The sequence below is a fragment of the Myotis daubentonii genome, chromosome 5 (genome assembly GCF_963259705.1).
Source record: "Myotis daubentonii chromosome 5, mMyoDau2.1, whole genome shotgun sequence".
NCBI lineage: Eukaryota > Metazoa > Chordata > Mammalia > Chiroptera > Vespertilionidae > Myotis > Myotis daubentonii.
In genome coordinates, this window is record NC_081844.1 from 96,709,382 (window position 1) to 96,733,057 (window position 23,676).

At 41.3% G+C, this 23,676-nt stretch overlaps 1 protein-coding gene across 4 annotated transcripts in view; it reads right to left on the bottom strand.

Moving 5' to 3' along the window:
• Positions 1 to 23,676, bottom strand: part of EBF1 (EBF transcription factor 1) — a 391,814-nt gene that overhangs the window by 168,283 nt on the left and 199,855 nt on the right. The window lies entirely within an intron of this gene.

Here is a 23,676-nt window from a genome sequence, read left to right on the forward strand (position 1 = left end):
CAGTCTACAACAGCTAGGAAGTGACGAATGATGGAAGATGATTTCTTTCCAAACTATAAACTATACACAGGGGACTCCAGTAACAAATATATTATATATTATATACATAAAATATTTATTTATATAATATTTATTTATATATTATACATATTATATTATATATATATATGTATAGTCACATATTACATACATCTAAGCACACACAGACATACCTGCAGGGACTAACAAAGCATGCCAAGACACTCACAGGCACAAATGTGGAATACATATGGTGCATAATTTGTGATGAAGAGCTGTGCAATAACCACCTGCACTTTCATCTCTAAAAGATGTAACGTGCATCACTGGGAACCATGACAGTCCCACGAATGTGGTCAACGTCTATTTCAAATGTGCTGTAAGTTCTAGTCTTTTGCTTCCGGCCAGGCTTCAGGACAACCTGACTAACAATGAAGGCCCAGTGGCAGTGATGAAAAGGGAGGGGAGGATGTGATGCCGAAAACATCGACAGTTAGACAGTGGATCTACATTTTTATGGCAAAATGGATGGTCACTGGGTGTCGGGATGGAAGAGGGGACTTATTTGCTTCCAAGCAGACTTGAGTAGTTTATATCTCCTTCTGAGCCAAGGCTTCATATTTCACAAAATAATTAGTGTGGGTGTTTCTCGGCCTCCATATTTGCATCAGATTCAAGAAGAGAGACAATGCTTCTTTAACTGGTGCTTTTTTTTGTCACTTTGCCTGTGTCAGAGGCAGCTCTGTCACTGACAAAAGTAGAATCTTCACCCACCTGGGTTGGACACTTCACACAATGACAAACCTCTAAGGTCAAAGGCGGCCCAGGATTCCCTTGGGAGTCTACATGCACGGCTACAGCTCTGGGGGCTGAGTTCTCATAGACAACAACTCTCTCCACCTGCCTTGATTTTGGAAAAACATAACTCTCCGTCTTTCGGAGTGTGCCCGAACTTCCATATGGTTAGTTTTTTTATTATTATCGTTTTCTTTCTCTCTGCTATCCCATCTTAATTCCAGAAGCTAATTGCTAGAATAGACATTGAAATGAGCAAAATTTTTAAACTACGTATTTAAAAGTTTGAAATGGGTCCTACTGGGCTCTTATTATGCTCCCTCTTTGACAGGCTTTCAAACCAGTAGCTCAGGAAGCCCATTTCCATCTACTTTTTTCTACTTGCCTACTTAAACTCAGAAGATACATAATCATCTAACTACATAAAACCTACAAAAACTTTTTTTAAAATCTCCCCCTGAAGATTGTATATCTATATCTGGGAATTCTCTTAGGTAGTTTTTTGTCACAAAGATTGAGCTCAAATACAGTGCCCGAGATTTAAATTAGAGGCATTTAAGAAACAAACATACAAAAATGGTTTCTAGTACTCTTTTGCCACACTCCCCATTTTACCATTAAACTAATATGAACAGATGAAGAGCTTCCATTTATGAGCCTAAACAAAGATTCATGTTTTATAAACCCAGGTTTACTAAGACTTTCATTCTGTGTGTGTCTAGGAGCTGAGTTCTTCCGAACTATATCTAAGAAACATTAAAGACTTAATTAAACATGCTGCTTTTTAAAAAAAGTTATCACTCAAATCTTTAAAAGAAACCATGATAAGCCCTACAAACATGTTTTCATTACGTGTTTATTAGAAAAGTGCACTTGGCCTGGCAGGGACCATGTTGCCCAACTTGTTTTCCTGGGGTCTGCGCATATCTAGTTCAAGTACTAACACCCTTCACACACCCTCAAAGAGCAGAGAGAAACTGATGGTGATGCAAAGGAATTGCTCTTCTTATTTGAAAATTGGGCAATGTCTGGTGCTCAGGAAAATGGTTTCAAAGTACAGTCTAGAATAGGGTCATATTCCACACAGCCAGCTGGAAATGCTAGTGGACCAGCAAGTGGAGTGATGACTTTGTGCCCTAGCCTCCTGTGTTTGCACAATTTGGGGCACGCACACACAAAAAAGTTGCTGAAAATGCCGCACAACAAGCAAGAGCCATGACAATACTGTGTTGGAAACGAGAGGTGGCATGGGGTGGGGTGGAGATGGCATAAACAAAACTTGAAACCATTTCCACATGTGTGATGTTGAAAGCATTCACTTGTAACCTACTCCTGAAAAGATTCAAAATGACTTCATAAAACCAACTCATGGCAACCAGCAACTGAGGAGTCTTGACATTCCCTTGACAAAGAGGGGCCAGGAGAGAAAGGAAGGATATGTGTACTTTTTCTTTGGGACCTGAAGTGACGTATTCAACTTTCTCCCCTTCCAGGGCTGGTGTCTTCTGGAGTGTGTAAGGAGGAAAAGGCACGTGTGTGTGTGTATATGTGTGTGTGTGTGTGTGTGTGTGTGTGTGTGTGTGTGTGTGTGTGTGTGTGGCAGAGATGGAAGGCACTAGAACTTGGGGCACTTCGTAGAACAAAATGCAGAACGCTGTCTGCTCTGGTTGCTCTATAAAGATATCACCCCAGGAGGAGACAGCTGAAAGCGCTTTTCCCAGCAGAGGCCTTCACCAAGCTCAGCAAAATCCCCTGGGAAGAGCGACAATTTGCATAACAATATGCTGTTGCTTATCAGGGACCCAAGAGTGGGATACCTTCAGAGAAAACACCACATGTTTCAGTGGAGCCCACTATAGGGAAGGGGATTGTAGGTCAGTTTGTGGGGGCTGAGAAGAGAGAACTCTCCCACATTTTAGCATAACTTTACCAAATGAAATCAATGAAAACCCTCCTATTTGCCATATTTTCAACTTTGGCACAGGCCCTCATACTCATCCTGAATACGCTCTCCCCCCACATTTTTATTGTTTGTTTTGCTTTTATCTTTGGGGAGCCACCCAACTCCAACCCTTCCCCCCATTCCCTGTTCACTTCACCATCCTGTCTTTTCATCCAGGCCAGTGACTTGGAATTGTGCCTGAATTATTTTCTCAGTGGATAAAACAGCAGTTCTGTTCTTTACAAATCCATTAGACAGAACTAGCACCAAAGAGTGAACATCTCATCAGGCAGATTTCTTCTCAGCAGAAGGAGAGAACACTCTAATGGCGAGAGATGGGCTGCCTCCCGAGACCATGGGTTCCCCATGACTGCACACATTCAATGAAAGACCAGACACCATTTGGCAGAAATACCAGAGAAGCTAGGTGCTTGTCTAGCTGCCCATTAACTTCCCTTAGAGTCATATATGAGTCTAAAGCCAGCAGAAGCTTAGAGAGTTTGAACCTCAGGCATGCAGGTTGCTGCAGAATACAGATTAAGATATCAGAATCAAATATCAAGTATTTAGACAAAACAAAGTTCTATAATTCTTCATTACCTCCCTCCCCTTTTTGATTAAATAATGTTCTAAACACATTTTGGTCCCCTTGGGAAAATGCCATAAAACTGTATTAGCACAACTGTTGCTATTTTAAAAATTGCAAAATAATGGTAATATACAGAACAATCAGAATAGGAAAGAAATAGCCGGTGAGTCATTCTGACATATGGCCACGTGACTGAGGAGGCAGAAATAAAGTGTCCAACGGAAGTCTTGTGTATATTATGATAAATGATGTTCTGACTTTATAATAGGGCCAGCCTATCACCCCAGGTATAAGCAGTGAGTGGAGGAACCATAAAATATTAGAAGAGAGAACCTTAAGTTCAATCATGTCTCTCTACAGTTGGGGATACAGAAGCTCAGTAGCCTGGTGGACTTGCCCAAGACACACAGTTCATCAGCAGCAAAGTTGGGGTCACAACCTTCCTAAGACCTGGCCTTATGGTCCAGGACCTCTTTCCACAACAATACACCATATTCACTATTTTAAAATTGAACTTCATAAAAGCACGAGGCACCAGGTTGGAACAGTCAGAACCAATGGGATGAAAGTCTGAAAGAAGACAGACAGTTACCAGAATAGGTACAGTGGTACCTGGTAGCATTACAGCTGTGGCTTTCCAAACTACAGAATGTTGGCTAAGACATTGTTTAAAATGCTTTGCAACTCAATTCTGTTGCCAAAACAGACACTAACAAGTAGCCAGGAGGGACACAGTCATCCCCGGCCCAAGATGGCCTTAAGCTTCCTTTGGACTTCTGACAGGACTCCCTTATCTAACCAAAAAGAAAGGTTTTTTGGGTCTTTTCTGATTTGGGGGGATAGGCTGGAGGGAAATAAGAATGTAAGACATTCACATCTGCATTTTAATTTTAAAACTTGCTTAGCACACAATTCACTCTTGTCAAGTGAACTGTCTGTCACAAGCTCCGAAGAACTGTATAATTTATTCCCCGGTCACCCCCCAGTGTACAGACACAGGCTTTTACTCCACAGGATACACAGAGCAGATGAAATAGCGAGCTAATGTCATCTTCAATCATACTTCACGTTTCTGTGTGTATATTTTTGAGGACATATTAGTTAATCAGAGCCCTAGCATTAATTCAAATACGATGAATATCTGTTATTATGAAATGTCAGGCGTGGTTCTGAGTATAGGCCAAAGTCTCCCAGAGCACATCCTCTTTAGATAACAAAACAAGCTAATATTTTGGCCTTCCTGAGAAATGTAGCTTGTCCAAGAGCTCTCCGACACGTTAGAGAATGACACTAAGTTCCTACACTCCTATCAACGTTAATCTATAAGATCCACTGACATTTACAACCACCTGAGTCCTAAAAGCCCTCATTCATTAATGATAGTCAGTTTCACCCCTTGCATTGTCTTACAGGGATCAAAAGGGGACTCCTGTGACTTTAGAAACATTTTCCATCAATGGATCTTCAGTTAGTAAGAAGATAAAATTTGAGCCCTGGCTGGTTTTTCTCAGTGGTTAGAGCATAGACCCAAGGACCAAAGGGTTTGATTCCCAGTCAAGGGCATGTACTTTAGTTGTGGTTCAATCCCTAGGCAGGGCACATTTGGGAGTCAACCAATTGATTTGTTTCTCAAGTCAATTTCTCTCTCTCTCTCTCTCTCTCTCTCTCTCCCCCTCTCTCTGTCTGCCCCCCCCCCCTTTCTCTTCCTCCCATTCTCTTTTCTCTTTAAGAATCAATGGAAAACATATCCTCTGATGAGGATTAAAAAAAGATTTTTTTAAGAAAATTGAATAGAACCCCATTTCATTTGTGGAAATTTTTCCTGTCGAAAGACAAAAAGCTGAGTTGCATAAAATATGCACACCTTCACTCCCTCCACCATCCTACTTCCACATCCTATTTTTGCCCATCACTCAACCCCACCATGCTCTTTGGCTCTATTGAATCTCCAGCTCTCTAGAATGATTCACCCTTGCTATGGCATTATCATAGTGCTTCTTGAACTTCTGTCATTCATAAAAATACTTTTGTGCCCTGGCCTGTGTTTCTCAATGGTAGAGTCTCAGCCCCTGGACCAAAGGGTCATGGGTTCGATTCCCGATCAAAGGCACGTACCTGGGTTGTAGGTTCAATCCCCAGTTCTGGTTGGGGTACATATAGGAGGCAACCAATCAATGTGTAGAGGCACATCAATGTTTCTCTCTCTCTCTCTCTCTCTCTCTCTCTCTCTCTCTCTCTCTCTCTCTCCTCCCGCCTCCCTTCCACTGTCTCTAAAAATCAATGGAAAAAACAGCCTCAGGTGAGGATTAACAACAAAAATAAAATAAATAATAAACACTTTTGTAATTTTTGCCATCCTATATAATATAAGCCTAATATGCAAATCGACCAAACGGCAGAACAACTGGTTGCTATGACATGCACTGACCACCAGGGGGCAGACGCTCAACACAGGAGCTGCCCCCTGGTGGTCAGTGTGCTCCCACAGGGGGAGTTCCACTTAGCCAGAAGCCGGGTTCACAGCTGGCGAGTGCAGCAGTGGTGGTGGGAGCCTCTCCTGCCTCCACAGCAGTGCTAAGGAGTAGCGAGCCGAGCAGTAAGGAGCAGCGAGCAGGTGGGCGGACATCCCCCAAGGGCTCCTGGACTGTGAGAGGGATGTCTGCCTGCCGGCTTAGGCCTACTCCTAAGCCGGCAGGCAGACATCCCCAGAGGGGTCTCAGACTGTGGGAGGGCACAGGCAGGGCTGAGGGAACCCCCCGCTCCACGCCTCCCGCAGTGCACAAATTTTATGTACCAGGCCTCTAGTTTGTACATAATACCTATATTATGTATTTAATATTTCATGAATAACTCACTTCTTTTCACTCCCAATAAATTGATTTTTAAATGACACTTTCCATTTACTATTATGAATGAAAACCAACACCACTTGCTTTAGATAGAGGGAAGCAATACAAACAGAAGTCAAAACAAAACTTAAAAATTTACTAAATTTTGGTTAAATCCTATTTCCTGCCAAGGCATATCTATTAGAAAGGGAAATAAAGCAAGTATGAGAGAGCGGCAAGCTGGGACTTTGGCCTAATCAGAAGGACTAAGGAAATTTTACATGGAATGATCTCCTCATTACCGGACTCAGTGTTATTTAAAACCACATAAAGGTACCACTTACAGATCACCTGCCTGCCAACTTAAAGTCACCCCCACACACCAACAGGATGCAGACGTACTTTGAGAAACAGTGGGTGGGCTGCCACGGGGTTAGGAAAGTGCCCATCACATGTGGAAGGGAGGGCAATTGTGTGATGGAAAAAAGGCTGGAGAGAAAAGGATTGATCAGTCTTGGGAGAGGGGATGGAGGAAGGTTTGTTAAATGATTTGTATGGAGTTGGAAGTTCCTAAACCAGCAGAAAATTTATGAGTTACCACGGGTGCAGGAGAAAACTAAAATACATCAGCAGTCGGTTATGAGCTGTCATGAATTTTTCTATCTGTTTTTCCTCTTTAAACATGGAGAATAATAGTGAAATGCCAGAAAAGCGTACTGTGTGGTGAATCTAGCTTTTGATATTGATTAACATTAGCATGTAGTTTTGAAACTAAGTAATACAAAAAGGAAAAAGAGATACAACTACAGTATACTCCTGCCCTCGAATAAATTTCAAAAGTGTGATGTATGTGGAATAGAGATCAAGTTGGCAGAAAAGGGAAAGGAGCATTAAGAAGGCAAAATAAACAGGTGCAGAGAAACTGTCATACGCTGAATTGAGACTCGGTATTTAATTAGGGACAGCAAGCTTGAAAGCCTCCTTGGTAAATGTCTATCTAAACCAACCACGTGTTGGTTAACACCGAGACATACAAACCGATCAATAGTACAAAACAAAAGGGCTCAGGTATGCATGTAGAGTCATACATCATTTCAATAAATTATGCTGTGTGTAAAGACAGGTGTGTGTGTTTTTTTTTTAGAACAATCATTCTGGGATCAAGAGCTAAATCATTTCAGCCACATCTTGATTTCAGCAAAACTCGGCAGGAATTATGAGGCTTAACAGCATCCTGACAATTAGCATATTATAAATACAAAAATGATATATTAAAGGGAGAGGAGGGGGGGAAAGGCCAGCATTTTACACCTACAGTAATATAATTCCACTACTTAATGCAAAGTAACAGGCCTCAGAGTGTTTGGGCTTCTCTCGTATGGTGTTATCTTCTCTATCAGTAAATGAGACTATGTGAACAGTACAACCTATAAATAATTCAAGGCCTGAGATGGCAATTATAGAACCATGCACAACTAGCATGAATATTTTATGAAGGCTAAAACAGCCCTCAGAATGAATCATGGAGAGATGAACACACACACACACACACACACACACACACACACACACACACACACTCTCACACCAGGCAGTTTGGGCCAAATTGTATTCTGAGACAAGGCTTCTCTTTGATCCCCAGCATACCTTTCTTTTACAGAAACTGTGCCCACAGTTATATATTTTTCCTTTCTTGGATTTATTTCTTAAAATCCAAACACGGAGAAATGGAGGAACAGATCTGCCAATAGGGCAGAAGAGCCTGAAAATGAGGAAGAAGGACAAGCCATTTTTAACCCAAACTTGGGCAGAGAATCCTGAGTGATTTTTTTTCACCTCTCCAAATGGACTTGACAAAAAGTATAGGGTTCCAGTGCATCAAAATGGAAACTGAAACCAGTATCACTTCTTTATGACTCAAGCAAGAACACATCCTCCCCGAAAACTTCCCTCGCATAAATAAGCTTTTATTTCTAATTACTCCTGGAGGAATACCTGTAATCTCTGCTTCCACTACATTTATAAGACAAAACAAATAATACTGAGGCAGAAGCCTGAGCAAACACGCTAGCATATTTAAAGGAGCAGCCCAGACGTCACACTTCACTAGGAAATGAGCAATAGCGTAAGTCCTGAGCGGTTTCTGTAACCGAAGGATGTGCGCAGCTGGGAAAAAAAAATGAAATCATATGAATTCATGTCCTGATTTCTCTGTGCAATGTACTTGCACTATTTGTTTAAGAGTTAATATCCCTTTGCATTTTGCAGAGATTAGTGCTCATCCTTGTTACCCGCCTCTTATTTACACACACCCAGATGATGTCCATGTGGGTAGAGAAAACTCTACTGGCTTCCTAGAGTCAATTTGACCATAATCAGCATTTTTAATCAGGACCTAAAACTTTTCAGACTTCTCCTAGTGCCTTCACAAAGGGCTCTAGCTTTATGATATTTTCATCATGATTATGTGCATTTTTCAACTGGTGACGACAAAAAAGAACCTCTAGAACTCCAGAGTCTTAACACAGGAAAGGACCTTAAGATATCTGGCCCAACTCCTTCATTTTGCAGATGAGAAAAGTTATAGGCTAAAAATTATTCCATGGCATACTCACTACTACCCATGACTAAAACAATAAGACCAGTAATAATATAAGATATAAGAATACTAGCAACAATAAAAATCAGTAACAACTGTAAGTATTTACGGAGAGCTTGCGCCCTGCTTTCTGGCTCTGTCTCTTTTAGTCACCCCAATACTTCTGTGTTCGGGACTATTATTGTCTCCATTTAAAGATGAGGAAACAGAGTTTAAAGAGGTTGTATCTCCTACTACTAATCCCATGACCCTTCCATCTGCAGCACTCTCTGGGAAGCTATGTAAAAAGCCTCTCCTTACACCTCGGCTATGATATGGGATGCCTGATTTTCCCTGGGCACTTCCTCAATGTGAGACACAATGTTTCCCACTTCACTGCGCCTGCTGCTTTGTTGGACCTCTGAGAGCAAAGGAAAAGGAGGAGGCTCCCTACGACCTACCCCACAATTGGCATTCCCCTATTATTCAGTTCTAAAAGTTCTGAGCCACGGCTCCACTGGGTGCATCTCTCGTGGTGGATCTGAGGCATGAAAATACCTCGAGAATCTATAAAGCCCATGACAACAATTTGGGGCGTGGACGGGCAGGCCAGTGTTGTGTTTTGAAAGTCCTCTTTTGGTTTTGTTAATAGAAAGAAAGTAAAAATGAGTATGATTCTCCCCTTCTCTCTGCTCAGACCCAGTTCTGGGTTTTAGTATCAGGGGGATAACACATACAGGTCTTTTCACACTAGGTGCACTAATCTGGTATAAACAGAATGATCCTGTTTGGTATTTTCTTTTAGGTGCTCACTCCAAAATACGCATGGCTTAGACCACAAGGTCAGAAAAATACCCTGTTGTATTGTAAGAGGGTAAGAAACTAAGTCCACTGATTGGCTTTGGGAGCGTTTTCTTTAAGCCTCTCCCTCTGCCACCTCCCTTCCCACTGTGTCCAGATTTCACTCTGGAGCTTCCATCCCACAGCTCCAACCCCGGCTTGAAAAGGTGCTCAGAAAAGGAGACCCAAGCAACTGAATAAAAACCAGTCTCTGGACTCTTACCTCTTTTCTTCTTGTGGACTCTAGGGAGCTAGAATGCCATTTATTATTTACATGCACTTGAATGGGTTAATCTTTTCTTTTCCTTATTTTGACAACCATGTTTGTCTTTTGAAGAAGGCATCGCAGTGCTAACTGCTAACACATGGGCTGTGCTACATCTCCGCAAAAATGTCTTTCATACTTGCAAGGGCAGCCTGGCCAAGATCAACACCATGAGTTTGATTTTCTTCGTCATGAATTGACAGCTTATTTATCTCCATGGAAGAACTTCTTAAGCCCTGTAGTCACCCAGGCAACTTAGAGGAGGCATTCAGCTGACTGCTCAGAAAATATTATTATAGCTTCATAAGAAATAGAGACTAAATTATTTCATCCCTGTTAGGTCGTTCTCCCTTTAACGAGACATTCCCGTGACCCTGAGTTATGACAATAACCAAATACAACAAATGCGCGTGCACATCCTCTCCCGATTCAGTTGGTGTTCTCTTTAAAGACCTTTGCGGCCCTAATACGATGCTGATAGTACAAAGTTTTGTGGCGATGCATGCTTTTCATGGAGTCCCTTCCCGGTAATGCTCAGGAAGCCTCGTTCAAATAATTAGGGAAGAAGTCATTTCCATTTGCCATATCTTGCTATGGGAATAATAGCTTCTGATGCCTGTGAAACCAGCAAGAAATAGAACACAAATGCCAACTCCTGAGTCACGATGGAAAAGAACATAACCTCATGTGGCTGCTGAATGGAACCAAACCAAGTACAAACCAAGTGTCAGGCTCTCCCATCCAGAGGGAGGTCGCTGCTGCTCCTGAGAGAAGTTTGAGCACATTTTCAAGTAGAAAACGACCCAGAAAATCCTAACAAATTGGGTATGCAAATGCAAAAATCTAAAAAACTATTTTCACTAGTAATAAATCACTTCCAATTTTTGCAACTAACAGCAGTGAGAATATTGACCTGCTATGGCATGGGGACAGATCAATATTTATAACTATCAGCAAAAAAAAAAAAAAGAAGAAGAAGAAGGAACCTGTAAATTAGCATGAGAAATAGACATGGGGAGGAAGAGAGAGGAAAGATGGGGGTTTATTGGAAAGATTGGGGTGGTTTCTGATTATAGAGCTTCCCAAGTCAAATCTGGCGCCCCACTTCTTTGAGAAAATATCTCCAATTAAGATACTAGTTTCTGGTGTTATGACTTTCACATAACAGTAGCAACAATGGGAAATATTTATTGAATCCTTACTGTGGGCCAGGTGCCCTGCCAAATGCTTTACTTCATTTCATTATCTCATTGCATCTCCCAACAACCCGATGATGTAGGGATATACTATTACTACCCTCATTTTTCATTGAGGAAACTGAAGCTTGGGCAAGTTGAGTCATTTGCCCAGGATCCCACATCTCCACCACTAGCCAGCCTAAATTTCTTCACATATTCCTAAAGTCCAATAAGTGGAAGAAGAAAGTTAGATTCCCATCAAGTTTGAAGCTAAAACTCCCAGTTTTTTTCTGTCCAATCTGTACCATCACTCACTCTCCATCCACTCTGCCTTATTATTATTGAATATGTCCCTCTGTTGCCCAAAGGTTTTGTGCATAAATGCTTAGAGCAGGGTAGTTGGTCTGTACAGTATGAACCAGGACACTGAAATGTTATCAATGATCATAATGGTGAATATATAGACTGAAGGCATCTTATGTGTCTCTGATGTGGCAAAATAGGGTTGAGTCTTACATAGTGTTTGTAAGCAAGTTTGCCCAAGGGAGCCAGTGTGCTGAGCAAGGTGACTGTGGCAAAGAAGGTGTCCCAAGAGAGGAAAGTTCACATGGAAACACACTTGTGTATTCCTACCTGAATGTTAATGAATGTGAGAAAAGAAAAACAGGGAGCACATCTTACAGAGACTCATAGGAAGAAGCTATGCAGACAAGAATAGCATGTGGAAGGCAAGACTGAGAAAAATAAAATCATGTTCAAAAGCTGTAGGCAGCTTATTAGTGAGGAGAGTAAAAACAGAGAGGAGGCCAAGTTAGCATCTGATCAGCCCCCATTCCGCAATGTGTTGTGATTATGAATAATTCCTATGGTCTCAATAAGACTGAGGATAGAGATGGGCCCTGTGCCTTTTCCTCTCTCTTTCTCCTGAACCAGACTTCCTGGAACATTAGGGCAGGGAGGGCAGTCAGAGATCACCTGGTACGATCACCTCATTTTACACCAGAGGAGATGAAGGCACAGGAGATGGGTTAAATGACTGGCCCAAAAATCACACAACTAATTAGCAGCAGGGAGCCCAGTCACACATGAAACAGGTCTGCTGACTCCTTGCTCTGTGCACTTTTCACACTGCCCTCTGCCTTTTAGGAGGCTCTTGATAAACACAGACAAAGGACTCTCAAACTCTAGGTGTTCTGAGCAAGGAGAGAAGAGGGCCTGCCGTCCACATTCAGACCTCAGACACACATACACAGGCACTCACCATGCTGCCCCATCAGCCACGCCTCGCTCAAGACACTTATAAATACGAGAACCTGCAGCTTTAAAGAATGGGTAGGGGTACCAGGAAAGCTCAAAGTTAATGACTTTTCCATGAGGAGGGTTCATTGGAAATGTGGAGGAAAGAAAAGGTGGAAGCCTTTATTATCAGTCTGGCCGTAAAGATGATTAGGTAAGGCACATTATATATACACACACTTGACTATCCCCACACTTGTGTGCCCAGCACCGTATTAACATATGTACATATTTGTTCAACAGAACCCTTCAAAGTCCTCTCCCTTCGAGTCATTTTCAGACATTTCTCAAACATGATGCAGATCAAAATGCAATATACAAAGTCAGATAATGTCCCCAGCATCGCATTAAAATAGCTAAGCGGCCAACAGATGGCAGCTAAAGCAAATCGCTTGCCGATTTCAATAAGGACGGCCGTCCATTCCCTTAGACAGTTTTCTAGACAGAAGTTGACTGTGAAATGAAATCAACTTCAGAGCCCAGTTGTTTGTAGTAAGAAAGGGAAGTTACAGGAAAACAAAAAAAAAATGCCTCCTTTGTTCCTGGAACCTGGGGTGATTCACAAGCACGGACATCCCCGGGTCTTCTGACTTTAAATCACGAAGGTGGAAATGTCATTCACCCAGGAGGTTATTGATTAAAATAAAGAACAGAAATGTTTTCTGCATGGCACATCCACCTCACTTCTGCTGGCAACGTTAACATCATTTAGAATTAGATACTGAAAGGAATGAAGAAGAAAAGAAGGGAGGAAGAAAAAAAAGAAAGCCAGCAGAGAGAGGACGGTTCATTAGGAACAGGCACAGCCTGGGAATAAATAACACAAAGAAGCTTTCTGGCCTGAGGATAGAGGCAGAGGTTGGCATTATTTTACATTAGAAACACTTCGTATTCAAAACGGTAATTGATAGCAGTGAAGTGTTGGGGGAAAGAGCCACTTGCGTTCAGGCAGCCTGCCCTGCCAATCAAACGCAACCTTTCTTTGAATGAATAAAAGCTTCATTGCCCTATTATGCTGATACAGTCAGACAGGACTAAAGTAGCCTGTTTGTCAAGTTTATGTGCACTGCCCCGAGCTACTTAGATTCTGATGCTGAAAGAGTCCCTCCGAATCAGCTGTCATTTTTGCTCTTTTTTACCCACACAGTGTGAATTTTACCCCAGAGTTGCCCATGACCAGCCATAGATGGGGTAGGGAACCTACATCAAGGAGGGCATTGGGCCATCTTTTGTTTAGAGTCACAGCGATAAAGAGTTCTGCACACAGTCGGTGTGTGCTGCGGGCTGTCTGAAGCCTGCAGACAGTGGCCAGACTCTATATTCCCAGCTCTACAGGAAGTCAGTGCAGAGAAGTCTCCTCATCACATCTCTTGTCACCAGAGACTTGGGGTAAATAACACCAGACCTTGCCTCCTCCTAAGTGATCAATACAAACTGAAGGGCCTGGGGGCATTTTTGCTTCCCAGGTCCTGGTCCCTCTCTGCCTCCAGCAGCACATCAGTGCTTTGGGCGCAGGAAGGACTGGAGGGTTGCTAGCCCCTCTGTGCCAGCAATGCAAGGACCCACAGAGGGTCACAAACCTGTCCCCCTGAGGACATGGGCCTATGTGCCTCTGACTTTCCAGTTGCTTCTGCTTAAAAATGCATGTGACAAAACAGCTTTGTATTTGAAAAAAAAAAAAAGAGTCATAGGTAATAATGAACATGCAGTTGGGCTGGAAATAGATTTATCAGGCTTCAAGGATTATTGTTTGCTGAGAGATGGTACACACATTACTATTTCACAGTTCAGCTATGACATTATTAACCTACTGTGCAAGGATTTTATTGCCAGATTGGTCCATTTATCAAAAATAAGAGAAACTCAAAACCCCATAAGGAAGTTAACATTTCAGGCAGGCTTGGCTTTCACTTAATGCCATTAATCTACCTATTTACACAAGAGCAAGAAATGTTCATTTAGTAATGTCTTTCTGTTTGGTATAAAGGCTGTGCGGCAGTATGGGATGCAAGCACATGAATGCCATGCTCATTGTCACAGGAAAAATGAGGGTTTTCTCTTTAAAATGAGTTTGAGCCCCCAGAGCCTGCCACACACACATTCTGGGTTGCCATGTGCTAGAAGCTTCGTGTTCAACCAGCAAAGGGCACAATCTAAGTGTTGGAACATTTAGATGCCAGAGCTGGAAAGAGAGTTATGGAGGAAGGTAGGCACTGGCAACACACAAGATAAAAATACACCAAGTTTCTTGGGGGGGAAATAATTTCTCATGCAACCTTATCACAACAATGAGCCCTTAGAATGAAAAAGGACAGGAAAGTGCTGGCAAACAACTCAATAATTCATAGAGATGTAATTGATTTTGGACTACAAAGATAGTGGTCTTTTGACATATTTTCTCCAATAAGAGGTTTCAATAACCCAGGGATATTCATGGAGCTACGCATGCCCATGTTACACATCATGGAGCACCCAGCACTACATGTGCACCCAAGGTGTCACAGCGCCCCGCTGCTCATGCGTGAACCGGCATGAACCTGCGTAGAGGGCCGGGTTAGACATTTACTTAGCTGTGGGTAGACATGGGCTTTGGAAAAAAGGAGGGGGCTAAATGCCCATTTCCATTTTCTTTCTTTTGTTTCCTCCTACATTCTTTTTGGTTTTATTACTTCTTTATGGAAGAGAAGATGATCTCCAAGCCCATAAAATGCCTGAAATGACTAACATTGATCCTGTCAAAAATTTTCCTTCAAAATCTATAATAATAAAAGCGTAATATGCTAATTACACCAGATGTCCTTCGGGACATCCTTCCGGACGACCTTCCAGATGAAGCCAGGGCTGCAAGGGCCGAGGCGGCTGCCTCAGTGGGTTGGGGGCCAAGCCTCTTGCAAGAATTTCGTGCACCGGGCCTCTAGTATATACATAATGTTGGAAAAACTAAAGGAAGGCTACCCATGTGTACAAATGCATGTGTCTGTATATACACATACATGCTCATATACATATATAAATATACATACATATTTTGAAATATATACATATTTCAAAAATGAATGTCTCTTTCTTTTGCAACAGCTTCCCTTCACTTTAATATGCATATTACATATTGTATAGTTAATATTATTATATGTAACATTATATAGTCATATATACAAACACTTGCATCAGTATAAATAAACACAAACTCAGGTTACATGGATAGTTAATAAAGCATTCAGCAAGCCCCATCAGCCCTTCTGATAGAAAAGGCACTGTGCTGGGTGCAGTGATAAGGATTCCATAAATGGCAGCCTTGAATCGGTACCAGAAACTGTGCTGAGTGTCTTACAAAATTACTGTACTCAATCTTCCTAACAATCCCACAAGAGTAATTAGCCCCATTTTACGAATGGGGAGGCTGAGGCTTGGATGGGTTATGCAGCTGGCTCAAGTCACAGAGCTGATAAGCTGCAGAGTGTGGCTTCTGCCTGCCTCCAGAGCTTGTACCCTTCTCTGCTGCTGGTAACCACCTCACTCTGGCACCTGCAAGGAACCAGGCAGGATGCAACCGTAACCAAGGGGCCCCTGCATAAAAGAAGCCGCAGTCTATAAGAGTCACATGCAGAAACCAGCAAGCACTGTGTCCGCAGGATGAAAAGTTAGAGGGCACAAGGTGAGTTCAGCACTGACGTGGAAGCCAATGGGTCTTTCTGGACCTTTCTTTCCTCTAAGACAAACCTACCACAAGATGTACACAAATGCCCTGTGCCTTTGACATTTTCTGGAACCATATTGTCATTTCTTAATATTTCCTCCCCTAAGCTTAAGTCACTGTCCTAGTATTTTCAGAGGTTTCTTTTGGCTCATGGAACAGAACAGCTACAATGATATTGAATCAAGTTTTACTCGTTTTCATTATTATCTTAGAAAAATACAGTAAGTGAGGTACCATCCACATTTGGGGCTGACCAAACTGGCTGAATGGTGGGACTGTTGGTTCTGGGATGGGGAGAAGATCAGCTAATAATACACACGCTGCAGGGTGCTGTGAGGAAAGAAATGGCACACATAATAACTACCATCGCCATACTATCTGAGGTTTATTGAGCACCTGTTATGGGCCAGGCACTCAGCTAGCACTTTGCCCACATCTGCTCATCAAATCCTCATCACTACTCTGTGGGGAACATACTGGCTCCTTTACAGATTGGGAAACAAGGTCCAGGCAACTCACATGCTGCACTACTGAGTGGCAGAACGGGGACTCCAACCCAGGTCTGCCAAGCTCCAAAGTCTCTGTTCTTCACCATTATTCTCTGCCACAGTGTTCTGTATCTTTTTTTTATTCTTCCCTTCCTAGCAGAGTAAAATGTCAGAAACTACGTGATTGAACCTAGTGGTTCTGCTATACAAAGTACCCACGGAAGTACTTCTCCACCTGCGCCCTCCCCATGACTCCCCAGCCCCCACTCCAAGCACAGTTTGAAAGAGGTTGTTCTAAGGCAGGAGGAAGAAAGGAAATAGGCCTAGGAACCTGGCCTTGCTGGCAACGCTCAGTATGAATGGAAAGGTGTGTTGCTGCCTATGCCCATGTCTCCTGTCCTAATCCTGCAAAGGGACCCATCAATGCCCACCTTCCAGATTATCTGCCAAGATATCGCTGTTACCTATGTAGCCCCTTAGAAGAAAAGTCATAATTTGAGGTATTTCTGTCATCAGCATGTCGCACTGGAAAAGCAGTATGGACCAGCAGCTCAACCACAAATTTTAGAAACCCAACAGACGTGCATTGCATTGGCAATCGAGTGCTGGTCGGAAGCCAGATGCTCTGTGTCTTCCAGCAATACTCATCAATAACTGACAAATTCCAGGCTATTTCTGAAGTGCAGCATTCCAAGTTAGACGGATGGGCATTTGCTTTGCATTGATGCGTTTGAGTCCAAAGGACTCTCAGGCACGTTCCTTAGATGAAAGCATTTCTGTACAGATTTGAGCATAAAGGAGGGTGTTGACCATGGGGAACTCCAATCCCAGAGCCTACGCTGATCTTGAGCTGTCTTAAAATAGAAAATATTTCTGTTTCTCTTTCCAAATGAAAAGGATTGCATCCTGGCCTAATGACTACATGAGCTGCTAACCTACTAGGAGACTAATATTTAAACAAAGGGATAGAAACGGGGAAAATTAATATGTTTTAGTTGCAAAACATAGATAGAAATTTTCTCTTTATAAAAGAAAACTTTATATTTCTAAAGGGGTCACCATAGATGTAGAAACCTGGATTGATTGATTGATTGATTGATTGATTTTAGAAATCCCAATTTCAAATATTCAGCCTCATTCTGGCACACTAGATGACAAAAACAAGTTGGTACTAATAAATATTTTTTCAATGACTGAGCAAATTAACGGCTTCTGTTCTCATAACATTTTTTTTAGACTTATAAGACCACAAATCCCCATTTTTTATTTGAAAAATATAGTCACTAAAACTAACAGTTATATAGGATGTCTGCTGAGTGGTAACAGTTAAGCCAACAATATATAAAATCTCTGATCCTAAAATAAGCCACAAAATTTACCACAATTCAATTTCCCTGGATTTTAAAAATAGTTTTTTTCAGAAACAGCCATTGTACCTATTGAAGTATCCTTGTAATGTTTCTACGAAGTTCCTCGGTGGCAAGCTTTCTGCCAGGTTCATCTCTAGAATGTCCTGTTTATCAGAAGTGGCTTTACCCTAATTTTCTTGTGTAATACCTTATATCACTATCCTTAGAAAAATCTTCCCAGGACACTCTGAGGGAAAGCTTAGGGGAGTCACTGTGTCGAATGACCACCTTCGGGGGCAGATTCTATCTTTGTTCCCAGCCAACTCCTCTATGGTTAGAAGCTTCTTTTCTACTCGCCTACTTATTTTCACTCTAACCTGGCATTCTAGAAGTGATTTCCACTCCATTTTATATCGCCTAGTAGGATTCACTTCAGCGGGAGATTGGGTTATGAAACAATATATCTAAAGCATCTCATATTTATGATTCAAAGGGGAAGAAAAGTCTAACCTTGTGCTCTAAAAAGTTTGACAACACATTTCCAGGGTCCAAGGTGATGAATTATTTCTGCTTTGCCTCGATATGAATTGGCAAAATTCAAATGATTAACCTCACTGCTGGGCTCTCTGTTTCAGGGGAGACGGAAGAAAGGATGACTTCTCTGCTTAAATCTCTAAGTGAGACTGCATGGAGTAGAGCTGGCAGGTGAGGGCTCGGCAGAAGTTGCATCTTTTGTCATCAAAACCTTACAAATTATTAATTGATCAGGAAAGAGAGCCACAAAAGGCAACACACATGGACAGTTTGACAGTTACTACTTCTTAGTTCTTTTTCCATTTTTTTCCTGTTGGTTAAGAAATAAAAGAGGCTCTTAAAATTCATTCCTGTGTTTTGTCGTGTGTATGTTTGTGCATGTTGTATATGTAGAGTGTGGAATCAATGCTTGAGTTAAAAGTATCAGCGTATTGACTATGCTCCCATGTATCATGGCTAATAAAATGTGAGCGGGCCAAACTGTCTTCAGAAAACTTCTGTACATTACTAAGGGGCAAGATTGTGAACCAAGTCTTTAGTTATAAAGCTAATAAATCTACATAGCTACAGAAAGCTTTCACCCCAATGTGCTAAATTTGTTCAGTGGGCTGGCAGGAAATATGTTCGAGGACTGTTTTCAAATTAAAATGTATACCTCTATCAGATTCCAAAAAAAAATCAACAAATTATATTAAAGACATGGAGTGGTACTGATATATTTTGAAGAGAAACATAGGTAGTTGGGAAAAACAGATAAGCAAAAGGCTTAGATTTCTATCTCTATGTGAATTTTCTCCTATGTATCTCTACTAGTCCCCTACACCTCTCCCAAGATAAAATTCTCCTAGCACCTCCACCACCCCAGGAACACTCAGCACCTCCATCTATGAACCTAAGATTCTCTTTCTCCCTCTTCCTCTCCCCTGTCCCACCATATTTTCCTCCTGCTGCACTACCCTTCAATAAGTGTGACCTTTTCTTAGCCAATAAAAGTAGAATTTTCTTCCATTTCTCTCACCAATAGGTTGAATAATTATCTTCCTTTAATTTAAACCCATAATGCAATATGTCTAGCCCATCGAAGGCATTCAATATATGCTGAATGAACCGCTAGTATGTGAATCAATAGATGGCGGGGGGGGGGGAGTATTTGCAAGCAGAATATGGCGAAAAAGGAAGGGCTCAAAAATTCTGCTAAAGACAATATTTACTAGTAAGCCGGGGTTTTTGGTTGAGACAGCTGAAGGGATTCACATTGTCACTCTACTTTTATTTTTCTAAGATAAAATTCTTAAAATGAATTTGTCCACATCTAGCAATTTCTTTATTGCTTGTATACGGGGAAGTTGGTAGAGATGAATAGAAAGCTTGAGCATAAGTGTGTTGATGGCAATAGCGATGAGAACAGAGTTTTAGCCTCTGCTATCTCTAATTCCTTAGTGAAACCAGGCAACCAAAGATTCCTAGAAGTCAGAGCTGAAAGCTCTCCTCAATCATTTGCTCAAACTTTTCCATTTTGCAGATTCAAGACCCACAGGGACTACGGGAATTTGTGAAAAGACACAGAGTGAGCTATTGGCAGAGCCAAAGCAAAAATCTAGGTCTTTTCTACTCACTTTTCTACTTTTCTTCCATTAATTGGAAGCAATAATACTTTATCCCTCAGGCTGTTGTGAGAATGAAAATATATATCCTAGATGCAAAAAGAACTTTGCAAAGCAAAAACTATCACAAAAGGGATATTATAAAGGATCAAACAATATTGTGGGTGGGTTTTTTTTCCAAGTCTTATGCTTCTTTAATTTTTGAATTGTTTAACCCCTGCTGTTCTGGCCACAAGGCCTTTATTCAGTGCAGTGATTAAGTTTTCTTACAAGGAAACTCAAAGACGGTCCCATTTACTCATTAATTGAAAAGCCCTATCCCCATATTTGCCACGGAAACAAATAGCCACCAGCCACTTGAACATGCCTTTCAAAACCATGCAAACCTCTCAATAGGCCCCTGATAGTCTTTTCATTTTTCTTTTCTAAAGACGCAGACCTTTTTCCTGTCTGAACCTTGGGACCCTTAAAGCATCATCTTGCATACTTCAGACATTTCTTTCTCATTGTTACAAATGGACACGAGAACTGAAAACAGCATTATAGTAATTTCCTCCAGGTTACTGTATATGCAGTACTTCTATTTATACTTTCATTTTGTCTGCTGCCTTTGTTTGTTTGTCTTTCTGTTCCTCCTCCCACCCCCACCAGCCTGCTGCTAAGCCTAGTATCAAATAGATGAGAGTTTTATATCCTGCAGCCGAGATTATGCCACTTTATCTTGACTTGGGGGTGGGTCACTCAGGTAGGTGTAGGTTTTCTGTTGAACATTTTAAAATAAAACTTAATAATCTTTGATGACATTAGTTCTGCCCTCCTTCTAGCCAAGTCTTCATGCCATGATTTATTGTCACTTAGCATGAATGTTTTTTCTCTACATCCTGGGCTAGTGTCTATCTTATGATGGGCATTCAAAGGGCCAGGATTAGTTTTCCTTTCCTTGCCTGAAATGTTGAAGACAAATAAAACACCTTGAATCTTGAGCACAAGACAGACTTTTTATCCATTCTGGAAGCTCATCCACAAACAAACTAGTACATTAGTCTGTTTTCCATGCAAGAATCGCCAACTACTCTGAAGTCAGAAAGCACTAACGCTCATTATTTCCGGCTGCACACATTTAGTTTGGGGTTCATGTTTGCTTTTGTTTGAGCACAATGGTATCTGATTTGGAGAAGTTGGGGGGCATTTTTAAACCCTATGCCTCACTCTTGCCACTGCTTTTCTAGGCTTTAAAACACCATTTCTGCATTTTGCCAACTTCTGAAGTTAAAAAAAGTCAGAACAATGAAATGGATTTCAATAGGAATTGCATCCCTATAAGTGTGGGAAGGAACTCATCCTTCTTTTGTGGTAGCAAAATCCACTTCCCTTCTTATAAAATGTGTGTGCTTCCCCTAATAGTCACTTCCTCGCAAGCAAAATATAAATTGCCTGAGCAAAGCCCTGCCATTGTCAGAGCCACCACTTTCCCAGGTCCCAACTTTGGGCTCATCTTTAGTTCCCTGATATTTTTCCTTCTTAGAGTGAGCTAAATAGTGTGTGTGCCCACACACACGTGTGTTTGTATATGTCCATATATGTGTGTAAATATGTGAACATACATGTACACTGTGTGTGTTCATGTGTACGGATGTGTACTGTACGCACACACAGTAATTAGCTACTCTTGGCTCAGTAAATTCTCTTTGGCAATGTCTTGAATATTCAACTCTCTCCTACTTCTACAGCCTCCCAATTCCTTTAGACTAAGACTCTTTCCTGGGAGATTTCATTTGTCATTCTTCTCATCTCGTTTAAAAACAAATGAATCAAAGGTTAATACTGGCTTTATTTTTATTTTATTTTAAATATTTACTTATTTTTGCCAGTTAATTACTGTTCAATCAAAAGCTCCCCTTGTTCTGTAGATAAGCCAATGTAGCCTTTATTGATTTCACCCACAATTAGTATGTGCAACATACCAGGGAATATTATCTCCCAAAGATCTTCCCCCACATTTTATTCCTACACACACACACACACACACACACACACACACACACACACACACACACTTTTACAATGTTTTCTGTTAAGTTCTGTTCAACAATATTTCCTTCTCCCATCTATATACCATCTAATTCAGCATGAGGGATACATATTCTTTTCTCATCTCACAGAGAAGAAGGAAAAAAGTTGGGGTAGAGGGGTCAACAGACCACAAGACTGAAGTCTGTTTCCTTGGTGCATAAACAAACTCACAAAATTCCCCATTCTGATCAGACCTTGTGATATGACTTTTCTTGAGACGATACATTTAACAAGGAAAGAAAGAAAAAGAAAAAAAATTGTGCACTCAATGTCTATTTTTTATTATCCTTGATTTCAAGCCATAATGATTTTGTTCCCTCAGCATTTATTCCAAGGTCCCCTTTCCCTCCGTTTTTTCTAAGCCTTACTTTATACAAAAGGTTATGCCTTTGGTTTTTATTTCCATCAGCCTAACACTTCTCTTCTTTGCTGATCTTTTCTAAGCAGTTTATGTCCCACAGTATTTATTCTTCTCCCCCACACACCATTCATTTTCATTATTCTTCCATGATTTGACTACACCGTCATGTCTGAAATAGAGAATGCCTGAACTTCTTTGGAAATCCACATGTCAAAATATAATAAAAATGTTTTCATGGCTACATTGTTTTAAGAGAAATGAATGGCCTGCTCAGTCGCCAATTCCAAATTTATATTCAATTTTGGGAATATATATATTATTAAGCCTTTTCTTCTCAGTCCCTGGTTATAAAAGACTCGACTCTGGTCTCGCATGGCTGGGATTAGGAGTTAAGGCATTCCTTATAAATCAGTGTAATCTTTACAACAGGGCATTGCTGTATTGAGAATTCCTGTCTGTATTGTGCATTTTCAATTATGTTACATGTTTCTATTTAGTAAGCCAGCTTAATTCTACGCTGTGTCACAATATTAGAACATGTCCAGGTTGGAAAAAGGAGCAATTTTACTTCTCTTGTAAGTTGTTTAGCCTTTGGCACTTATAAATCCCCCCAAAACACTGGGGAAATCCCTTTTCCTTGCTTTTAATATGTCTTCAGATTTATTACTTGAAGAATCTGCTCACTTAATCCTTCGCTGAGGCCAAGGTTCGTCAGCATTCTAATAAAGGTTCTACAAAGGGGGAGGAAGAAAACAAAATTGCAAAATCAGGTGTTCAAGGAATGCCTCCGACTTACTAGTAAAACAGATTTCCAAGTGTATTCTCTACAAAAAAGACAAGCACAGGCAGGAGGCTTTAAATTACTCTGCATAAATCCAGCCCCATTTATCTTGGGCTTTATTCCTAGACAGTTCAGCCAGGACGGGCAGCAGGACAGGGCCCGAAGGGCCCTTCGGGGACCAAATTACCGTTTCAAAATGGGGCTTGCCTTCCAGGTGTAGGACAATATCATCTGAGAAATGTTGCACAGATTTGGTGCTGTTCAACGAGCTCTGTTAAAACATTTTAAATGATCGAGACCATGCCATTTAAAAATGAGGGTGTGTGGGGGGGTGGTGGAGAAGCTTCATTTAACATGTATTTTAAGCAGTTCTGGCCAAAATATTAAAAACCCTACAAATGACCAAAGCAGGGGGTTGGGGGGGGGGGCGCAGTTACTAATAAAAAATTAACATGCTATC